General features: G+C 46.3%; 1 protein-coding gene across 1 annotated transcript in view; it reads left to right on the top strand.

Annotated features, from left to right (window-relative positions):
* The first annotated feature begins 10,749 nt into the window (after positions 1–10,749).
* The window catches only part of LOC146341233 (SH3 and multiple ankyrin repeat domains protein 1-like), a 75,257-nt gene continuing 63,072 nt past the window's right edge, over positions 10,750–22,934 (top strand). Inside the window, exon 1 of the mRNA XM_084807328.1 lies at positions 10,750–11,038. The gene's annotated coding sequence lies outside the window, so the exon portion shown is untranslated. The remainder of the gene's footprint in view (positions 11,039–22,934) is intronic.

The following is a 22,934-nucleotide window of genomic DNA, read 5'->3' as shown; positions in this document are numbered from 1 at the left end:
ATGGTGAAGAGGAACACTTTCATAACATCTAGCCAGGTCAAGAATGCTCTTGAGGAGATAGGCATGTCATTGTCAGCATCTACAGTCAAGAGACGGCTTTATGAATGTAAATACAGAGGCTTCACAACAAGGTGCAAACCACTGGTAATGCTCAAGAACAGACAGGCCAGATTAGCCTTTGCCAGCAAACACTAAAAAAGCCTGGCCGGTTCTGGAATAAGATTCTTTGGACTGATGAAACCAAGATTAACTTGTACCAGAATGATGGGAAGAGAAAAGTATGGAGAAGGAAAGGAACAGCTCATGATCCAAAGCATACCACATCATCTGTCAAACATGGTGGAGCAGTGTTATGGCATGGGCATGTATGGCTGCCAATGGAACCGGGTCACTGGTGTTTATTGATGACCTGACTGCTGATCAAAGCAGCAGGATGAATTCTGAAGTATATAGGGCTATACTTTCTGCTTAGATTCAGCCAAATGCTGCCAAACTGATAGGATGCCGCTTCATATTGCAGATGGATAATGACCCAAAACATACAGCGAAAGCTACCCAAGAGTTTCTCAAGCCAAAGAAGTGGGGTGTTCTTCAATGGCCAAGTCAGTTACCTGATCTCAACCCAATAGGGCATGCTTTTCACTTACTGAAGACAAAACTGAAGGCAGAAAGACCCACAAACAAGCAGCAGCTGAAGGCAGCTGCAGTAAAGTCCTGGCAAAGCATCTCGAGGGAGGGAACTCAGCATTTGGTCATGTCCATGGGTTCCAGACTTCAGGCAGTGATTGACTGCAGAGGATTTTCATCCAGGTATTAAAGGCGATCCTTAAGTTTGAAATGATATTGGTTTGTTCCATTACTTATGAGCCACCAATGATGGGTGTGTGTGTATGCCACTGGCTGTACTTCCTGAATGGTTAGTGCCCCACTTTTGTCAAACCGCTTGAATTACAGCTGAAAGTCCTGACTTCGCTCCCATCTGGGTGTGTTTCCTTTCAACTTCAAAGCGGTGGTGTACAGAAGCCAACTGCCAAAACAGTTATCCTTGTTCCGATATTTCTGGCCCTGACTGTATATGTGCTGGGAGTGTGGGAGAAAAACTGCTTCTTCCCGCCACCAGTCCAACATGTGTGGGTGTGGGTGTGCTTGTGTGCTCCTGCTGCAGAGTACAATGCAGATATCGTGTGTTTGTGCACATGTCTGTCTGTGTCACAAAACAATTAATTGCATGTTTGCTCTTCCCAGGAACAAATGGCCCTGCACTCTGTGTTTGTCTCAAGACATGTTACTCTTGTGTTTCTGCATGTGTAGGAGAAATATTTTCTGGATAATAAATCTAATTAAACAGACCTCCTGTTATCTTGACAGGCTCCTACTTCCTGTCTATATCTAAGTCCATAGACATGTGGTTCTTCTGATGCTGAGAAGGATCCAGTCGTTTTACACTCAACACAATTACTTTATAAATATATGGTCATAGATTATATTTTAAACATTTATTAACACCAAGCAGGTGTATTTAAGACAATTATAGAACAAAACTGACACCATGGTATTTGCTGACAAAGGTTACAATAGGAAAACAAAACAAGACAATGCAGAGTGCATACATTACCAATACAGATTTCTGCCAGCAGAGATTACTCCCTGCCGGGAACAACCCCACCCAGTATCTTCCCTTTACTTCTATAGTTTTATACTTGAACATGATATGTGATGTGATTGCTTACTGTACTCTGATTGGCTACTGTGCTCTTTTAATCCTGCCTCTTCATATTTAGATAATGTTTTGTTTTTACTTGTACAGTACTATAGAAATTTCTATACTATACTATATAGAAATTTAGAAATTATACTATATAGAAAGTACTATAGAAATTTCCCAATTTGTTGTTTGTGGTTTTGGCCTGTCTGGGGCACGAACCTTATTGACCAAGAGTGATCCTCATAATGTTCTTTTTTCCCCAGGTCAAGCTTCCTGCCAGTAATTAGTCAAAAAAGCAAATTTTGGTTCAGGCAGCCATTTTAGCAATGCCTGTTTGATATGATATGACCATTGCCTTAAAATCGCCTACACATGCGCTGCACATGATAAGCCTTATCATGACCAGGTGGTTGGGCTAGATCAGGGATGGGAAATCTCTAGTGGCCTGCAGAGGTTCCCCATCTGGCCTGCAGGCTCCACGCTGGCCTCTCCCAAGGTTTAGCAATTGGCAGGAAGAGCTTTAAGCTAAAATATGTTGGCATGTTGGCTCCACCCCTTTTGCCTTAGACCCCGCCCACCATTGGAATGTAGCTTCCCAAGAGCTTCTCCAAAGTGGAATGCAGCCTTGGAGCTGAAAGAAGCTCAACACCCTTGCCTTAAAGGCTCATGCCAGCACCTTAACTGGGGTCTGGAAGCGAATAGGCAGGCAATGTCAATGGCACTGAATGGGAATCATGTGACTGGAATGTCTACCTCCTATAAGTATTCGAGCTGCTGCATTTTGCACCAGTTATAGTTTCTGAACCGCCTTTCAGGCCATACCCATGTAAAGCGCATTACAGTAGCCAAGCCCAGATGTAACCAAGGCAAGTGTTGCTGAGGCAAGGCCAGCTTTCTCTAGATAAGGCTGCAGCTGATGAACCAGCCAAAGCTAGTAGAAAGTACTCCTGGCCTCCGACGCCACCTGTGCCTGCACAGTAAGTGCTGAATCCTGGAGAACGCCCAAACTGCATACTTTGCTCTTTAGCGGGAGTGCAATCACATACAGAGTCAGTTGCACACCTCCATCCAGATCTGCTAATTTCTTCTTATATTCTTATGGAAAGATACTTCACCAGTGATGTACTGGAGGCAAGAATCGCTGGGTCAAAGCACCGGGACTTTTTGATTAGCAGGGACAAGGATGTTATCCGTCAGCCCCCTCTGACTTCCTTGTTCCCTCCAAGCTTAGCTACAAACCTCACAGGAGCTGATGGGAAATGGATTTTCCCAGCAACAGTATATTGTTCCCTGTTGTAATGCAATGTATTTTGGGGTTGGCTTGGTCTTGAATGGGCAATTAAGACCCATTAGCTTTTGCTTTTTTAAAGACCTGCTCATGATGGGGATAAAAACCTGTGAGACCTGTTTGTTGACTTTGCTTGAGTTGGTGTGTGTGTGTGAGAGAGAGAGACACCAGGGCAGGATTAAGACATGCTGACGCCTTAAGCCATGTCAAGAGTCAAAGGCCCCATACCATAAAAATAAAGAGAAAAAAATTATTACATCATAGTACAAAGGGTATTGAAAGGTTACCACCCAGTGTTAGGGGGTTGTTGTTGTTGTTCAGTCGTTCAGTCATGTCCGACTCTTCGTGACCCCATGGACCATAGCACGCCAGGCCTTCCTGTCCTCTGCTCTCTCCCGGAGTGTGCTCAAGTCCATATTCATTGCATCGGTGATGCTATCTAGCCATCGTATCCTCTGCCGTCCCCTTCTCCTTTTGCCTTCAATCTTTCCCAGCATCAGGGTCTTTTCCAGTGACTTTTCTCTTCGCATTAGGTGGCCAAAATATTTGAGCTTCAGCTTCAGTATCTATCCTTCCAATGAACAGTCAGGGTTGATTTCCTTTAGGGTTGACTGATTTGACCTCCTTGCAGTCCAGGGGACTCGTAAGAGTCTTCTCCAGCACCACAGTTCAAAAGCATCAATTCTTCGGCGCTCAGCCTTCCTTATAGTCCAGCTCTCACAGCCATATGTTGCTACTGGGAAAACCATAGCTTTGATTATGCGGACCTTTGTCGGCAAGGTGATGTCTCTGCTTCTTACTATGCTGTCTAGGTTTGCCATAGCTTTCCTCCCAAGGAGCAAGCGTCTTTTAATTTCATGGCTACAGTCACCGTCTGCGGTGATCTTGGAGCCCAAGAAAATAAAATCTGTCACTGCTTCCATTTCTTCCACTTCTATATGCCAGGAAGTGATGGGGCCAAATGCCATGATTTTAGTTTTTTTAATGTTGAGTTTCAAACCAGCTTTTGCACTCTCCACTTTCACCCTCAACAAGAGGCTCTTGAGATCCTCTTTGCTTTCTGCCATTAGGGTGGTATTGTCTGCGTATCTGAGGTTGTTGAAAATTCTCCCGGCAATCTTAATTCCGACCTGTGATTCATCCAACCTGGTGTTTCTCATGATGTACTCTGCATATAAATTAAATAAGCAGGGCGACAATATGCAGCCTTGTTGTACTCCTTTCCCAATTTTGAACCAATTGGTTGTTCCATGTCCGGTTCTTACTGTTGCTTCTTGACCCTCGTACAGGTTTCTCAGGAGACAGGTAAGGTGGTCTGGTACTCCCATCTCTTTAAGAATTTGCCACAGTTTGTTGTGATCCACACAATCAAAGGCTTTAGCGTAGTCAATGAAGCAGAAATAGACGTTTTTCTGGAATTCTCTTGCTTTCTCCATGATCCAGCAAATGTTGGCGATTTGATCTCTAGTTCCTCTGCCTCTTCGAAACCCAGCTTGTACTTCCGGTAGTTCTCAGTTCACATGCTGCTGAAGCCTAGCTTGTAGGATTTTGAGCATAACCTTGCTGGCATGTGAAATGAGCACAATTGTACAGTAGTTTGAACACTCTTTGGCATTGCCCTTCTTTGGAATTGGAATGTAAACTGACCTTTTCCAGTCTTGTGGCCACTGTTGAGTGTTCCAGATTTGTTGGCATATTGAATGCAGCACTTTAACAGCATCATCTTTTAGGATTTTAAATAGCTCAGCTGGAATACTGTCCTCTCCGCTAGCTTTGTTGTTACTAATGCTTCCTAAGGCCCACTTGACTTCACTCTCTAGGATGTCCGGCTCAAGTTCAGTGACTGCACTATCATGGCTATCAGGGACATTAAGATCTTCCCTGTATAGTTCTTCTGTGTATTCTTTCCACCTCTTCTTCATCTCATCTGCTCCTGTTAGGTCCCTGCCTTCTTTGTCCTTTATCATGCCCGTATTTGCACAAAACGTTCCCTTGAGATCTCCGATTTTCTTGAAAAGATCTCTAGTCTTTCCCATTCTGTTGTTTTCCTCAATTTCTTTGCATTGTTCATTTAAGAAGGCCTTCTTGTCTCTCCTTGCTATTCTCTGGAACTCTGCATTCAGTTGGATATATCTTCCCCTTTCTCCCTTGCTTTTCGCTTCCCTTCTTTCCTTGGCTACTTGCAAAGCCTCATCAGACAGCCACTTTGCTTTCTTGCATTTCTTTTTCTTTGGGATGCATTGAGTTGCTGCCTCCTGAACAATATTACGGACCTCTGTCCATAGTTCCTCAGGCACTCTGTCTATCAGGTCTAATCCCGTAAATCTATTCCTCACCTCCACTGTATATTCATAAGGGATATGATTTAGGTCATACCTGAATGGTTTAGTGGTTTTCCCTACGTTCTTCAATTTCAGCTGAAATTTTGCCACAGTTCAGCTCCAGGTCTTGTTTATACTGACTGTATAGAACTTCTCCATCTCTGGCTGCAAAGTACATAATCAATCTGATTTCGATATTGATCATCTAGTGATGTCCATGTGTAGAGTCGCCTCTTGTGCTGTTGGAAAAGAGTGTTTGCTATGATTAGCATGTTCTCTTGGCAAAACTCTATTAGCCTTTATCCTGCTTCATTTTGTGCACTAAGGCCATGCTTGCCTGTTATCCTGGTTATTTAATCTTGACTTCCTACTTTAGCATTCCAATCCCCTATGATGAAGAGGACATCTCTTTTTTTGGTGTTAGTTCTAGAAGGTGTTGTAGGTCTTCATAGAACCGATCAACCTCAGCTTCTTCGGCCTCAGTGGTTGGGGCATAGACTTGAATTACTGTGATGTTGAATGGTTTGCCTTGGATTCGTACTGAGATCATTCTATCGTTTTTGAGATTGTACCCCAGTACTGCTTTTCCCACCCTTTTGTTGACTGTGAGTGCTACTCCATTTCTTCTAAGGGATTCTTGCCCACAGTAGTAGATATGATAGTCACCTGAATTAAATTCGCCCATGCTTGTGCATTTTAGTTCGCTGATTCCCAAGATGTCGATGTTCAATCTTGCCATCTCATGGGGTACTTGTAGTTAAACAGTGTTAAATAGCCTTATCTGAAGATGTGTATAAAAGTACTAATAAAGTAAGTTGATTTGAACTTCTTTTAAACTGGTTCTAGTTTGTGCTTATTGCCTCCAATACTAAATGCTGTGTTTCCATGCTTTCGCTCTATCAAAAGCGACTCTGCTGTAAGTCACACAAGACTTTCCAAGATATTTAAGCCAAAGCGATTTCATCTTAGTTATCATAAATCTTAGTTATCTCGAACATATTTAGAGGCCCCTCATAATATGACGCTCTCAGCCATGGCTTACTTGGCTTGTTCCTAAATCTGGTACTGGTGCGCGCGCGCGCACACACACACACACACACACACACACATAAAGATATGGATCAACACAGCTACCTGCATTTTTGGACTCCCCATGGGAGTGTGGCTATGGGAAGTGTCATGATGAGCACCTGCACTTCAAAGTTTACCACTACACTGCTGTACTTCAGACATAGGTGTTAAAAATCTGTGCCTTGGGATTGCTGCATGTATTGTTAGCTGCAATGAAGCCTTGAGCCATATCTGAGAATCAGTTCTCCTGAGCGACCAACTTCCATCAATGAGGCCATCAGAAGGGGGAGAGGCAGCAGCCAGGCAACCTGCTAGCTTACTGAGAGTCTGGACCAGTAGAGGCTGGTGGCTACTGTTATGGTGGGGCTGTAAATCCACTCTGGGTGTCAATCAGAACCAGCCAGAACTCTAAAGGGGCTATCTAAGGTGGTGAACTCTAGCCCCAAAATAGTTTCAGCACCTTGGATAGCTGCTGAACCTATTTTGGACCGTATTGGTGTGAGACACTCTGGAAGCTATTTTGACTAAAAGCAAGTTTATTGTAATATATAATATACTATCATATATAATATATTGTATGCCTACGCTGACCAAAATACGTATGTGTTCATTTGCTGGCCCTCCCATCAGTTCCATGTATTGGGGGGGGGGGTTGCTTGTTTGTTTGTTTGAAGTATTTTTAGCCCACCCCTCAGCCAAAAAGGCTCCCGGAGCAGCTTACATGCAATCAGTAAAACAAGACAGACAAGACAGCCCCTGCCCACAGGCTTGCAGTCTAAAAAGACATGACACACAAGGAAAAAGAGATGGGGAGGGAAGAGGGAAAAAATGACCTAGTCTTTCAGCTTCCCCTCTCATCTCCATCTGTACAGGCCTTTGGTATGGCTGTTGGTGGTGTCAGCAGATGTGTCAGAGTTTGCTCAATACCTGGATGAGTTTGTGCATCCCATACATGTCTGATTATATGTCCCTTTGCCAGGTGTGAACTGAGGGAGAGCTTGGGGGGGGGGGAGCTGTCACCCCATATTTCAGGTTATGCGTAATTAATTTTTCCTCTAGAGCACCTGTATCTCTGGCTGGGTCTCTGGTTCTACATACTGGACCAGCTACTGAGTAGCTATTGCTATATACAGTCTTATGGACTTCAGTGGAGGCTGGTGGCTCTGATGTCAGTGGGGCAGTGAATCCGCTCCGGGTTTCAGTCAGAACCAGTCAGAACTCTAAAGGAGCTATCCAAGGTCCTGAACTGATTTTGGGGGTTGGGGCTCAGCACCTTGGATAGCTCCTTTAGAGTTCTGACTGGTTCTGACTGAAACCCAGAGCAGATTTACCGCCCCACTGACATCAGAGCCACCAGCCTCCACTGATGGACTTAGGTGTCCATGCCAAAGGCACAGATCCCTTTGCTTAAAAGAGGGGAGTTGAGGGGAAAGACAGCATTCTTGTGCTGAAGGCAGCAACAAGAATGAGAACAATGATACTGGTGGTGATGCCTGTAGAGGTGTGATGATGAATTTTTATTACGGTCACAGACCAATACAAGCTTTTATGCAAAGGGCAGATAGAACTCATGTATATATTTAGTGATTTCGTGGGTGTTCAAATGTTAATATATTAACATGAGTCCAGCACAGACTATATTAACATATTCTGTGCTGTTGTTTTTTAAATTGTTTTTAATGTTTGTATTTTATGTTTTTAACAGTGGAGGCTAACGGCTCTGATTTCGGCGGGGCTGTTAATCCATTCTGGGTTTCAGGCAGAACTCTAAAGAACTATCCAGGGTGCTGAACCCTAGCCCCAAAATAGGTTCAGCACCTCGGACAGCTCCTTTAGAGTTCTGGCTGGTTCTGACTGAAACCCAGAATGGATTTACCACCCCACCGAAATCAGAGCCACCAGCCTCCACTGCTTTTTAATGTATTGTACACTGCCCAGAGAACTCCAGTTACTGGGCCATTTAAAAGTACAGTAAATGCATACATACATACATAAGCAGGGGTGGGCAGAAGGTGGATCACGATCTACTGGCAGCACATTGCTGGATGATTTGCAGTAGAGCACAATGGTTTCTTACTAGCTGCTGTTTAACAGTAGCAACAACTAAAAGGCTGTTTTCCCCAATCAATTAAGCTATGAGCATCTCTGAACCCTAGCATCTCAGATGTAGATTTGTAGTTGCATATGCAGTATATGCCTCATGGGGTTCACTAGGTAATTTGTTCCACCACCACCCTCGAGCCACCATTTTGCACCTGGCTCTGTAGCTGGTGGAGCTCCTGTTTTGTTTTCTTCCATGTGTACAGTTTTTAATGCATCCATTTCATTTTGTAAATGTTGCAAGCCACTTTGAGGACTCCAGTCGAAAGGTGGGATATTAATCTACCAAATAAATAATATAAATTACAACCCCATTGGGTATATGTGTGTTTACATGTCATGACCATGTCAAAGTGCACACCCAATCACTATGCATGCATTTCTGTGGCCCTGGCAGGTCAAACCATGAGTTTCGTGGCTATGCATGTGCCTCAATATCCCCATACATGTTGCAGATGGTGGTAACACCTGCTGGATCATCTCCGACTGTATTTGTCCCAACTAAGTGCATCACAGAATATTGTCTTCACCCATGTAGTTGCTTCTGCCGTCCATGCCACCTATGTCCATGATCACCGGCTATAGTGCAGTCTCACATATATGCTGGGATTCATGTTCATGATTCAGGTACACCAGTCAAAGACCTTTTTATTTTCCTGAGCATTTCAGGTGCAATTTTAATCCTGCTGACTGTTTTTATGCTGCTGTTATAATGTTGTGGCTTTCAGCTCATTTGGTGGTGTGAGTGTTTTGTATTTATATTTTAATGGTTTTATTCTTTTTTGTAAACTACCCTGGGAATATAATTAAAGGGTGATATACAATAATGCGTAACAAAAACAAGCAAATACTAGGATTCATGTACAGCCTTGCGCAGTCATGTGTCTCATGCACATTTAAAATGGGTTTCAGTTTGGAGTGTGGCTTGCGAGTCGCATGGCCAAGCATTACCCAGTTGATCCCACAAGTATACTTTAGTTTCTGCAAGTTCTGCACATATCGCTGTTTCTAAGCCATGGCCTTAGAAGTCTGGGCTGCGGCAAAAATGTGGGGGGCACAACTAAGAAGGGAGTGAAATGAAATGCATAGGGGGGGTATTTTGGTTTCTAGGGCTGGTGTTTACCCGAGATGCAAATAGTACTGATACAAAAGTACCGGGCAGGTATGGAAGGCTGCAAAACCTGACACATTCTATAAGGCTAAGTATTCAGCAAGGAGGCTGATATCTACAGATCCTAGATATTTGGGATGCAAACATGGATGGGGTTCAGGATGTAAGGATGGGACCCTGATGAGGGATGTGTGGGGCTCTAGTGCAAGGTATGCGGGGCTGCATGTACGGATGTGTAGGGCTGATGGTACCCACAGATGTCAACGGGATAGAATGAAGGATCTATGGGTGCAGAATAGAACTGGAACACACATGCTGGTCGAGCTTGCTTAATTTTCAAAACCCTCATTATAAATGGATTTCGAACCCCAATCCCATTTAAGCCTCGCCTAGGAAAGCACCGTAGCATGGGGTGGTGGTGAAGCATGGGAAGCATCTCTTTCTAGAGATACTGGTGATCGGAATGAACAGAAGACCCAGGGAAGAATGGGGATGTAAATGAAGCCAGTCCCCGAGGAAGCAGGGTCTATAAGATGGATAAATGGGGGGAGGGGGGTCAAGGATGAGACCTGGTGCCTTAGGAAAAGAAGCCTAGGAGGACCCAAGGTTGTGAGAGAAGCCAAGAAGGGGGGGGCGAGAGAAGGAGGGATGCGGGGTTGAGGCTGGTGACCAAAGATGGGGGGGTGCGCCCGTGTGTGTGCAGTGGAGGCTGGTGGCTCCTATTTCGGTGGGGTGATGAATCCACTCTGGGTTTCAGTCAGAACCAGTCAGAGTTCTAACGGAGCTATCCAAGGTGCTGACTGAAACCCAGAGCGGATTCACTGCCCCACTGAAATAGGAGCCCATCAGCCTCGTGTGTGTGTGTGTGTGTGTGTGTGAGCGCGCGCGCGCGCGTGGTTGCTGGATCCCTTTCCACCCCCACCCCGCCCCACACCCACACCCACGTGACGCTATGAATGAGACTGGGTGGGGGGCTGGGCACAAAAAAGCCATGCATTCCTGAACAGCAGAAAGGGAGCAGGGGTGGGTGGGGGCGGGGCGGGGAGAGAGAGGCGAGGCGAGGCGAGGCGCGTCCTCCCCCCAGCAGCAGCATTAGGAGGGTGGGAGGGAGCGAGGGAAGCAGGGAGGGAGCGGCGGGAAGCAGCGCAGCCCTGGGAGACCGAGCGGCTCGTAGACGGCAAGGGGCGCCGCCATGGAAGCCTGAAGCAGCCCCCTACCTCCCCGCCTATACACACACCCCAGTTTAGCGCGGCTTCGCCTCCGCCCCTCCCTCCCCAGCGGAAACATCTGGAGGACCTCTCCGCCCACCGCAAGGACACGCCGCCAGGAGAGAGAGAGAGAGAGAGGGGGGCGGCGGTGGAGGAGGGGGGGACCAGCCAGAGGGTCCCCCCCAAGGAGAGAGAGAGAGAGAGCATGTGCTGAGCGGCTCCCATCCTCGGCAGGTAACGGGGGAGCGGGGAGAGGAGGGGGGCCACGCGTGTGGGTGGATCCGTGTAGGGGTGGTTGTGGGGAGGGGAGCGGCGACTGCACGCCGGGGTGTTTGGAGGTGGGGGTGGGGAGAGGTCTTTCTGCGCCGGGGGGGGGGGACGTCACCGACCTCTGGTGGGAAGGAGGGGGGGTTCCCACGACGGGGAAAGGTGCTGCCGCGCTCCACTCGGCAGCGGCGAGGCAGGCATGGCCGCTGGAGGTGACACCGGCGCAGCCCTCGCGTGTGGCCACCGCGGGTTGGACCCCGCCACGCCCCCCTCTGGAGGGACCTGATCTCAAGAAGGGGGGGGTGTCTCCGCTTATGATCTGGAGTGGGGGGAGGCAAAGCATCGATGGGACCTAGGTGAGTGAGAAAACGGGTGTGTGCGCGCGCGTGTGTGTCAAAGACGGGGGGGGGTGTTCCCCCTACCCCTCACCTTTCCCACGCACATCCACCTTGGTAGTTCGGTAGGAGCCCACGTTGTTGCCGTCGGGGGGAGGACTGTCAAAAGCCCCCCCCCCGGCCCGGGGAGGGCGTTGTGGGAGCTTTAGGCAAAAGGGCATGAGGGGGGCTGTGTGCGGACATGTGTTCCCCTGCGCAAGGTGTGCAGCTTGGCCGGAGGCATGTCGACGCGCTTGTACACCCGTGGAGACCTGTACAGGTGCACATGGGCTGATGGCGGGGGGGGGGGTTGCAATGTGTATGTGTGTGCATTTGTGTAAGGCATGTACTGAAGTGTCGGTAGTCATGTGTTTGAGATGGAGAAAGAAGGAGAGCGAGAACGGGAGGAGGGAAGAGCATTTCCATATGTTTCAGGGTGTACATGCATCTTGTGTGTGTGCCTGTATTTATATATATGCCATTTTGTGCACCATTATGTGCATTCCCCTTCCTAGGAGCTTAATCTGCAGGTAGGAGATTATGCATGTATATTTCCCTCCCCCCACAGCTTGTGTGTGTGTGCACGCGCGTGCAAATATTTTTTCCGCACGTCTCTTGTGTGTCTGTACCTTTGTGCAAATAGGTCCATGTATTTGCACTCATGCATGCATGCCATGCATGCTTCCCCCTTGCAGTGGCCATACCTTTGTAGAAACATTTTTCTCTTCCTGTCCATATCTGCTTGCAGTTGTGAGTAGATAGAGGGACAGATAAGTACTTGTGTGGGCAAGCTTCTCTGAATGGTTGGGTGTCAGCTCGTTAAGCACGTCTGCATCCGGCTGAAATTAGCCCAATTAATCAATCAACCTACCTTACTGTGAGTGCACACACAGTGTGATTTCACTGCACAAGTGCACAACGTGGTATTTGCCATCTCAAGAATCCCAGCTTTCCAGCAAAATATGAAAGCAAGTTCCTAGTCCTCCTGGTTGTGAAGCACAGTGTGGGAACGAGTGGGAATGCTGTCTTGAGAAGGTTCAGCAACCAAAGGAGTCTTGAGCAGAGTATCCTGTTCCCATATATGGGTGGGGCTTTGATACCTTCTACAGTATATCCCTTTCTTCAGGTTTCTCTTCCTTGTCTCCCTGCCTCATCTGTAAGTCTTCCTCTCACTCTCACTCCCCCTCCCCCAACCTTTTCCTCTGCCACCCTTGCAAATCTATCTATTTTTGAAAATCATTTTTTGTGAGGGAGTGCAATATAATTTGCAATGGATCCAAACCTGGTCAAATGTACTTAATATCTTCTGCTTGAATAGTTTGGATCTCTCTGTGCATATACTTGTGTCGCATTCACACAACCCTGAATTTGTCACCCTAGCTGGATATGCATTCATCTGTATGGTCGCATATTGCTGTGTGGGTGTAGTCATGAGGTCTGCCTGTGCACATCCCCATCACATTCTATATGAGCTGGGGCAGCCACAGTCTAGCCATGAGCAGGCACACGGTGGGTTCTCAGGGCGATTTGCCCCTTTGACACTCATTTGCAGGAAAATTCATGCTGGGCTATAAATTTGTCTCCATGTGGCTTCTTAGGTGCTGCTGTGCATGCTGTGTGTGGGTGCACGCGCATGCGTGTGCATGTGTCCGTGATTTCCCCACTATGTTCTGTGGGCCTTCGCTGAAAGTGCTCATAGAATGGAGTGGGAATGCTCTCCTCATGAAATAATACCCCATTGTGGATTCTTGTGCAAATGTAGCATGACGTGTATGCTGTTTGCACAGTGCAGCTCTCAGAGTACTGTGCAATGTGGTTAAAGGCACAACAGAAAACTTATTTTAACTAGATTTCTTTCATTCTCCCAGTTGCCATGTGCCTATGAACTTGTGCCCCACAGAATTCCAGGCATTCTTCCATTTAATATCTCATAGATGCTCTGTGTGTCTCTCAGTGTTACATCTACCATTCTAATAATCGTGCATAAGAAATACCTATACACCTTGTGTACCTTTTTGTATGTGTGCGCGTGATGCAGGATTCTCTTTCTTTCTAGCATTTTTTGGTGAGGCCCCTGCATTTGTTCATCCTTTAACAACAATAATAATTTAGCACACTTTTTTTTACAGCCCAAGCCTTTGCATGTTTACTCAGAAGTAAGTTTTACTGAGTTTAATGGGACTTGCTCCCAAATTAGTGTGCAGACAATTGCAGCCTTAGGCCACAGTCGTATGCTCACTTACTTTGGAATAAACTCCCCTGAAGAGAGTAGGACTTACTTTTAACTAAACATGCATAGGATTGGGCTGTTACACTGTGATCCGAAGTGCGCTGATTAGCAAGTAAGCCCCATTCAGCTCAATGGGACTTATCTCTAAATAAACATACTTAGGATCACATTATCAACAGGGTGGCTACTTATGCATTGCCAAAAAAAAGGGGGACATGCATCACCAAAAAACAGGCCAAAAGATGTCAGTGATTTGCATAAAATTAGCATATGCTAATTTATATGTGTAGGTGCACATTTAGAAATAATGACTATAATTTAAACAGAAATACAAGACATTTCCACACAGTGGGGGGAAATGCGACCAGGGGAACTGTCTGACTGCTCAATCTGCTGTCCAGGTAGAAAAGTGGCCTGTACAGATTGAAATAAATAAACAAAAAAATAATAATGATAAAACTTCCAAGTCCCTGCTCTCCCTTCTTATGTTTTTTTTGATATGAACATAGAGTGCAAAGTCTGCTGAAAGGAATAAAACTAAGGTAGCTTCTCAGACACTCAAGGTGCAAGACTTTGTAAATCTGGTCTCTGAGTGTCTGGCTATACCTGACAGACAGTGAGCGGCTACCTTAGTTTTATTCCTTTCAGCAGACTTTGCACTCTATGTTCATATCAAAGGGTGCAATTTTCTCACTTATGGGGCCTTGTAACCCAAATTATAATGCGTAAATGGCTTCTTTGTACCTGGTGAAGGGGTTTTGCCTTGCATTCATGGGCTGTTTTAGAAGGCATCTCTGTGCTTGTTTGTGTATTTGTAAGCAGCCATGCGGTGCTGCAGGACGTGTGTGTGTGTGTGTGTGTGTGTGTGTGTGAACATCTTCCTCAGAGATGCTTTTTGATGTTGTGGGCATGCACATCTATTTGCTGGGCCTGTCTGTGTTTCCCGGGTGAGCGTTCTTGACAGGTTACCACAGCACTATGGGGGCTGCTTATCTGTGGGTTCATCCCAAAGCACTATAGCAACGCATAGGCGGAACCGATTGGGTGGGTCCAAGGGTGCCGACCCTGTGGGAATGACCTAGACACTTAACCCTGCCTGAAGGGTCGTGAGCTGTTAAATGCGGGATGAAGCCAGGGGGGAAGTAGCTCCCACAGTGTCACAGTAGCGCAAAAGAGCACTTTTGCAAGGTCCTGTTTATGCAAGAGCATAAACTCTTATGGGCCCTTTTGGACGTCTTATGGACGTCTTTTGGGCCCTCAGGGAACATGGGGATGCCCTGGGATTTATCCCCAAGTAAACCATCCATAACTGGAATAGGCAAGGGAGTATAAGTTGTTACACATAGGAAGCCTGTGGAGGAATATTTTGTAGTATTAGCCCTTGGATTACTGAATGTGTGAAAGGGGAGGTTATTTATTTGGGATGGCCATTTATTATTTTCCCGGACCACCGACAATAGTTTCTTCATGCATTTCTTGTCCCAACAATCCTTGAAAAGTAGGCCAGGATGGGTGGAATGACACCACTTGGCCAACGTGCATTCCCAAACCAAGGTATTGCAAATGCAGGAGCGTGTGAGTGCGCAGATGAGCATTTTACGGGAGCACCAACAGGTGGGAATGGAATGCCTAACCCTTCCCACACCAACCAAAACTCCCCTACAAATGTCTTCCAAGCAATTTCCCCTCCCTGGGCATATTGCTGGTCTTGATGCCTAGCTGTGTGTGGGGAGGGGGCAAGTTAACAACAGCCCAGAGAAGGAGAGTTGTAGGGATGAACTAGAGGGAGTGGGAAGATTGAAGCATCCTCTCCCACCTTCTGATTTTCCCTTGCACATGTCCCCACTCCTGTGTTGGCATTCTATAGAAAGCACAGGGTTGCAAATCCCATGTTTGCCTTGAAGCAGGTAATTTCACCCTATTATTCCCATTTTACTGATGTGGGAACCCAGACCAAGAGAGAACAACTTACCCAAAGCCCACCAAAATTGATCTATCTAATAGGAGAGGTCAGATCTCTCAGGTCCACAGGCAACTGTTTTCTCCTTGAACTGCATAGCGGCCTCAAGATTTGTATGTGATTCTGTGTAAAGGTGACTATGTTGGCAGGGATACAGGGTATTCATATGCACACCTGAGCCAGTGCATGTATGGATGTGTGTGAGAGAGAGAGAGGGACTGGGAGAGACAAAGGACTTTGTGAGTAGAAGAGTCTACAGAAGTGTGTGTGTGGCAAAAAGCACATTGGAGAAATGGAGATATCTCTGCTCATGTGGGAGGGATGTGTGTGCATGCGTGTGCAAAGAGTAAGCAAGCAAGTGCATGTATGTGACACCAGGGAGAGCTGGCCTCATTTGGCCTTATTTCACACCCAATGCACGTGGCACTGGAGGGATGCAAAAAGGCTGGAAAAGAGACACACACGCACACCAAGCAACGAATGCATGAAGCTTTTCTATCTGTAGGACTGACATTGTCACTGGATCAGCCCTCTGCAGCCTCTATAGGTGACACAGCCCCTCTTCACACACTGGTCTTTGATGATGTGCTCTTTGTGATTCTGTAGGACTCCTGCTGCATGGCTGGCTTCACGCAGCCTATATACTCAAAATGTCCCTCTTCCCTCCCTCAAATGGATTTGCTGGGTTGGGCTAGTAAAGAGGATCACAGTGGGTCAGCAAGGTTGGGGGGGAGACAAAATCAGCCCTCCTTCCTTCCTTCCCTGCTGCCTTTCCCCCTTTCTTTTGTTTCCCAGACCTATCTATCTAATTCTATTCTCGAATATTACTCTGATCAAATCCATTTTTGAGGGGTAGGGGCCCAGCAGATATGTCTCCCATGTGCCTCCTCGACCACCAAAGGTGACGATTTTGGCGAGGGAGACCATCTCTTTCTCAACCCCACCATTCTCCAGCTGGCATGACTCCAAAGAGCGCCTGCGCTGCCTCTCCCCCGCCCAGCTGGGCCTGGCTATTCTTAGCTCCTGAGTCTTTGATTCATGCTTCTGAGAGTATTTCTGCTGGGTGTGCAGAGAGCACAGCTACTGCGGTGTGTGAGGGAAGAGGGATGTGCACATGCCTGGCTCGGCGTGCAAAAATGTCTCTCTGTGCAAGCATGCAGATACATATGCCCCTGTATGCATGCATGTGTGCATGCAAGGGTGAGAACATGTGGTGTACATGCATGCACACGTGTTCTTGGATGGATGTAGATGTGCTTATAAGAATGAAATAGCTGAGTATGCATGTATATTTCCTAGTATACCTGCATAGGAGCATGTACCCATACAGGCTCATTTTGCTGTGAACATGTTTGTACACAGGAATCTGGTTGAAAATGTGTGTGTGTTTGTGTGTGTGTGCCTTGGCAGATGAGAGTGTATTTGTGTGGCATATATCCCTATGCGTCCCTCGTCCTATATGTATATGTCAAAATGTGGGTATACGTTATGTAGTATTTGCATGTGTGCAAGCATATACTTTCATGCCCTGCTGTGTGTGCATGTGTGTGAAAATGTACAATGGTGCCCAAAAGTTGCACATTTCTTTCAGAGATGGTGGGTGGTCTGTGAGATTACAGTCGCTTGAATTGCTGGCAAGTTGGAAACAGCAGATGCATAAGCATCTTCAGACTAGCACATGTCTGCATATATCTATTTGGGTATATGCATAATGTATGACCGCGGGGGGGGGGGGGACACATGCGCTAGTCTGGAGGGGCTTTTGTATCTGCTCTTTCCAGCATGTCAAAATTCATGCAACTGCACCAGGCCAGATCCAGATTTGAGGAGGCCCTGGGCAAAGTGCCTCCACATATATGGCCTTGCTCTCGGAGGGGCGGCGGAATTAAACTGGTGGCAGGAACAGGTCCAGCCACATGGTGACAATGCTCCTGTCTGTGCTGGGCAAATCAAAAAGGGGGATCCTGACAAGGCCCAACGTCAGCATTGGTGGGCCCTGCTGGGGTCCCAGCATTTGCCCGAGTATGCCAAATGTGTTGGTGCTGGGCTTCTTACAGCAAACTCACCTCCGACCTGTGCTTTGTACTTGAGTATACCATGCCTCTTCTCAGTGAAGAACAAAAGGTTGAAAAGAAGAAAGGGTTGTATGAATGAGAGAGGGGGGTGCCGTTTTCCCTTGCACGGTTCTCGCTCTGTGTCAAAGTATGCGTGTACAGGGATCATGGGTGTTCTTTATCAATTATATCTGTATCTCACCTTTCCTCCAAGGAGTTCAAGGCAGAGTACTTGGTTCTCTTCCCAACATAACCTCATCATAACCTCACAATTACCCAAGGAGTTCAATTAGGCAGGCAGGCAGTGACTGGCTCAACATTTATTTATTTACTTATTTATCACATTTCTATATCAAAGCTCTCTGGGTGGTTCGCAACAATTAAACCCCCCAAATACAGCAAAAAATACATTATAAAAACATAAAAGTTTAAAACTATAATAGAGAATCAAAGTAAAATCCAAAATAAAACCTAGCAGCAATGCAGAGTCGGCAAGTTTCATTGCTTAATAGGGATTGAACATAGGTCTTTCGAATTCTAGTCTGGCACTCTGCAACCACTGTATGCCACTGGTTCTGTGAGGCTGAATGCGCAAGAATGGGGGGCATGTTTGCGTGAGCATGTGTTTGTGGGTGAAAAGGGGCTCAGCCCCAAACCTGGAGAGTAGGAGCAGCTCGGCAATGGATTCAAGGGATGGGTGGGCTGTCCCTCACTGAGGGTCTTCAGACAGAGGCTGGCCAGCCATCTGTTGGGATGCTCTTTCTGGATTACCTGCATTGAGCAGAGGGTTGGGTTAGGCGCAGTGAAGGCTGGTGGCTCCAATTTCAGTGGGGCGATGAATCCATTCTGGGTTTCAGTCAGCCAGCCAGAAATCTAAATGAGCTCTCCAAGGTGCTGAACCTGTTATGGGGATAGGGTTCGGCACCTTGGATAGCCCCTTTAGAGGTCTGGCTAGTTCTGACTAAAACCCAGAATGGATTCAAAGCCCCACTGAAATCAGAGCCACCAGCCTCCACTGCCTTGGCCCTCATCTGACTCTCACTGGCTTCCTGTGCTGGGCTTCACATAGATGCTGAAGTCACATATATATGATCCTTCTAGGTCAGGAGACAACCCAGAACCAGCCAGAACTCTACAGGAGCTATCCAAGGTGACACACCTATTCTGGGGAGAGGGTTCAGCACCTTGCGTAGCCCGTTTAGAGTTCTGGCTGGTTCTGATTATAACCCAGAATGGAATCTCTTCCCCACCAAAATCGGAGCCACCAGCCTCTACTGGTTAGGTGGCCTGCACGTAGGGTGGCCAGGTGTCCTCCTTTACAGAGGTGAGTCGTCTATTTGGAGGGCTGCCAGAGGACAGTTCTCTATTCGTCAACATCCCCTATTTGATGGGCTGTCCAGTCCAAGTCCGGTTTAAAAATCAAGAACCATGAAAAAGGACAGTAGCCAGGGGCCTTGAAGTTGCCCATCAGCAACAGTTAGAGCAAGCAGGCACACAGATCTGGATCGATATATTGTATTTTTGTGTGAATTATACTAATTATTTCCAAGTTTGCATATCTCTATATACAAATTAACACATTAAATTTATATGCAAATTAGCATACTATTTTCTCCTCTTTTGGGGTGATGTGTAAGTGGCCACGCTTAACTACAAATTCCCCTCCAGCTCTAGGATTCCATTATTCCAGCTCTAGGATTCCATTATTCCACTGCAATGTTCCCCTGCAACCCCCCTCCAAAAAACACACTATTGCAAAGAATGGGAAGGCCGCTGCTCCCAGGCCTTTCACCTGGGCTTTTTCGGGGGACCTTCCCAGTGGCGGATCGTGCCCTTTGGGAGTGCTGCTTGTGACTCAAATCTGTTAATGTTAAGTACACGTGTATTGCAGGCAGCATGGCCGCTTGTGAATCTCCCCAAAAGAGGAAATGCATCACCAAAAAAGAAGACGGGGCTTTGCATAAAAATTGCATATGCTCATTTATATACAAATGCTAATTTAGAAATAATTATAATTTAAATAGAAATACAATACATCTCACTCTGGTGTGAAGGACTGTGACCAGGTGTGTTCCTGCCTCATCAGTTTGCTGTTCATTGTTGATGGGCAACAGTTCTTATGATGGTTCGTTATCTTTAAACTGGAATCGGACTGGCCAGGCCTTCAAATAGAGGAAAGTCCTCTGTAAAAAAGGCCTATGGCCATCTTTAAAGTGTGTGTGGGGGGGACAGGGGTTCGGGCTGCACCTGGTTCTTGTCTCTCAAGACTCAAGTACCAACAATAAAATCCGAATATTTGAGATTGTTCTGTACCACATACCTCTCACCTCCTCAGCTGATTCAAATTCTGTTGAGGATTTATCTGGCCCTTGAACGAGTGGCCAGTGGGCTGGCTATCCCATCATTTCAAATGGTGCAGAGCAGGAACTGATGCTGAGCCACCGGCACTACCATTCGACAGGGTGAGGCGGACCTGCCAAGCAGAAGATGTGAGGGTACTATTTAAGGGTGGCAAACACTCTGTTTGCTTTGCTTATTATGCTCATGTTTTTACTACCACGTGAAAAGGCTCCATTTGGATTTTCAGACTCACACTGCAAGCCTCATGGCATTTACTCAGAAGTGAGTCCCACTGTGTTCAAGATAGGGATGCTGGAGAAATTCAAGGCAGACTCAAATGATCTCGGATTTCTAAGAATCCAACCAGAATCTGCTGTGGACCAGCTCCCTCAGGCCGCGCAGAGTCCATGGATTTTCATATCAGGTTTTTTTTTAACTTTCCCCAAATTTACACAAATTTATTCATAGGAAAACATGCACGTTTCTGCTGAATACTGGGAAAATGTGAATGGAATGGGGGACAATATGCTAAATGTTACGTACTAATGTAAATTATGTGAATTGTTGTGAAACTTCTTATGTAATTATTTGCGTATTTTTCGGCATAATGGGAAAAAACCCAAATCTGTCTGTGAACAGACACCAGAACGAATGACACTGCACAATCCATGAAACGCACGCGGGACAGATTTCACAAAATCCAGACATCCCAAGTTCAATGGGGCTTACTCCCTAGAAAGTGTGCTCAGAATTGCAACCACAGTGACCAGTATATTGGAAGTGGGACGCCTGTGTCAGAGAGAGCTGGAATGGTAGTGTAATGGCTAGGAGAATGGGCTGACAAGCAGTGGAGGCTGGTGGCCCCTGTTTCGGTGGGGCTGCGAATTCATTGCGGGGTTCAGTCAGAACCAGCCAGAACCCTAAAGGGACAATCCAAGGTCCTGAATCCCACCCCCCAAATAGGTTCAGCACTTTGGATGGCTCCTTTAGAGTTCTGGCTGGTTCTGATGAAAACCCATAATGGATGCACAGCCCTACCAAAATCAGGGCCACCAGCCTGCACTACTGTGAAGCCTCCAGGTCAAAACTCACTTGGCCTTAGGCAAGCCACTGGGACATTTTATATGTAAATTCCTGATCCTCCAAACCATGGTTTGTTGTAGCAGGAGTGCAAAACCTCAGTTCCAGGGGCCCAATCTGGCCCACCTGGGGTTCCTCTCTGCCCTCCCCCCTAACCACCAATTGTTTGGTGGCATCCCAGATTTTGTGCAGTTTTTCCCCCATTCTAAAAGTTTGAAATGCTTTCCCTATGGCATAGTTAACTGATGGTAAAAGCTTGAAGCTGAAATATCCTGGTATTTTTGGTATTTTCATCCCACTCTTTTTGCCTTCAGCCCCACCACCAAGGGTGTCGGTATAGAAGAGCCCACCTGGGCACGGGCCCCGAATCTTTTGAGCTGTGACCCAGATCTTTTGAGCTGTCCCAATTGCCATTTTTTTTACATTTTCTCATTGACTTGCATTGGAAAACAGAAACGACCATAACCTTTTTACTTTGTATGATAAACATATGAAATTTGGAGACCTGGTAGCCTCCATGGAGCTGATTGAACCTGCCTAATTTCAGGCAGTTAGGTCCAGTGGCTTTTGTGCTAGTCACAGGTAACGATTTTCTATTTTCAAGAAAATCTGTCAAAGCAAAGAGCTATATTTTTTGTGTGTTTTCACATAAGTGCATAGAGTTTGGGGACCTGGCAGCCCCTATAGAGATGACTGAATCTGCCAAATTTTAGACAGTTATGCTGAGTGGTTTTTGTGCTAGCCACAGGTAAAAATTTGCTTTTTTCAAGAAAATGTGTCAAAGCAAAGAGCTATAATTTTTTATTCTTCCACATTGGTATATGAAATTTGGGGACCTGGTAGCCCCCGTGGAGCTGGCTGAACCTGCCAAATTTCAGGCAGTTAGGCCGAGTGGCTTTTATGCTAGTCACAGGTAAAATCTGCTGTTTTCAAGAAAATGTGTCAAAGCAAAGAGCTATAATTTTTTTGTGCTTCCACATAAGTGCATGGAATTTGGGGACCTGGCAGCCCCTATGGAGCTGACTGAACCTGCCAAATTTCAGATAGTAAGGTCTGGTGGCTTTTGTGATAGACATGCATAAAGTTTCCTTTTCTCAAAGACTAAAACAAAAAGTAAAAACTGCCAAGCCACACAGGGGATTAGAGATCCTAATCAGAAGGTATTTAAGGTGACCATTAGGAGGTCATTATCCCTAATCTCTGGTGCAGGGGTTTTTTGATGTGCAAAAAACTTCTCTCCCCCTACTTTTCTGCTCTTATATGCCCACTGTTGGGAGCTTGCTTGCAATGAAATTTTGAAGAGGGAGAAGGAAGAGAAGAAAGATTTTCATGTGAAATACTGGTATTTCACACAGCACCTGATTTTACTGATTTTACAAAGTGGAACCTTTGACTTCTGCAGAAGTTTAGTAGCTTCAGTACAGCAAAGGATCCAGTCAGCCTCCACAAACTTTTTTCTCCCCTTCCACTAGCTGTAGGACTCAAATTATTTCAAAAGGAGGGTTAGGACTATGTGGCATCATGACTGAGGAACTGCTAGGGCTTAAACAGGTTCTACAGTTTTAAAAAAAAAAAGCTAGAAAAAGCCGTCCACCACCTCACCTCATAAAGTTAATTTAAGTAAGTACAATCCTTACAAACCCTCCACAGCCTCCTAAATTCCTCTGAAGTACTACCTCTCTGAAAGGAGCCACTTGACTTAGGGAATTCTTTCTGCTCCCCTCCCCCCCCCACGCATTTCCCGTCACCATTCTTCTTTTCTTCTTCCTTCCCCTATCATGTTCTTTCTTTCCCTTCTTTATTCCACCCAGAGCATATCTTGAGA

The sequence above is a fragment of the Heloderma suspectum genome, chromosome 6 (genome assembly GCF_057233095.1).
Source record: "Heloderma suspectum isolate Gila_16-S chromosome 6, 16-S_ref, whole genome shotgun sequence".
Taxonomy (NCBI): domain Eukaryota; kingdom Metazoa; phylum Chordata; class Lepidosauria; order Squamata; family Helodermatidae; genus Heloderma; species Heloderma suspectum.
Note: the sequence above shows the minus strand (reverse complement) of the source record. Positions and strands in the feature narration are given on the sequence as shown.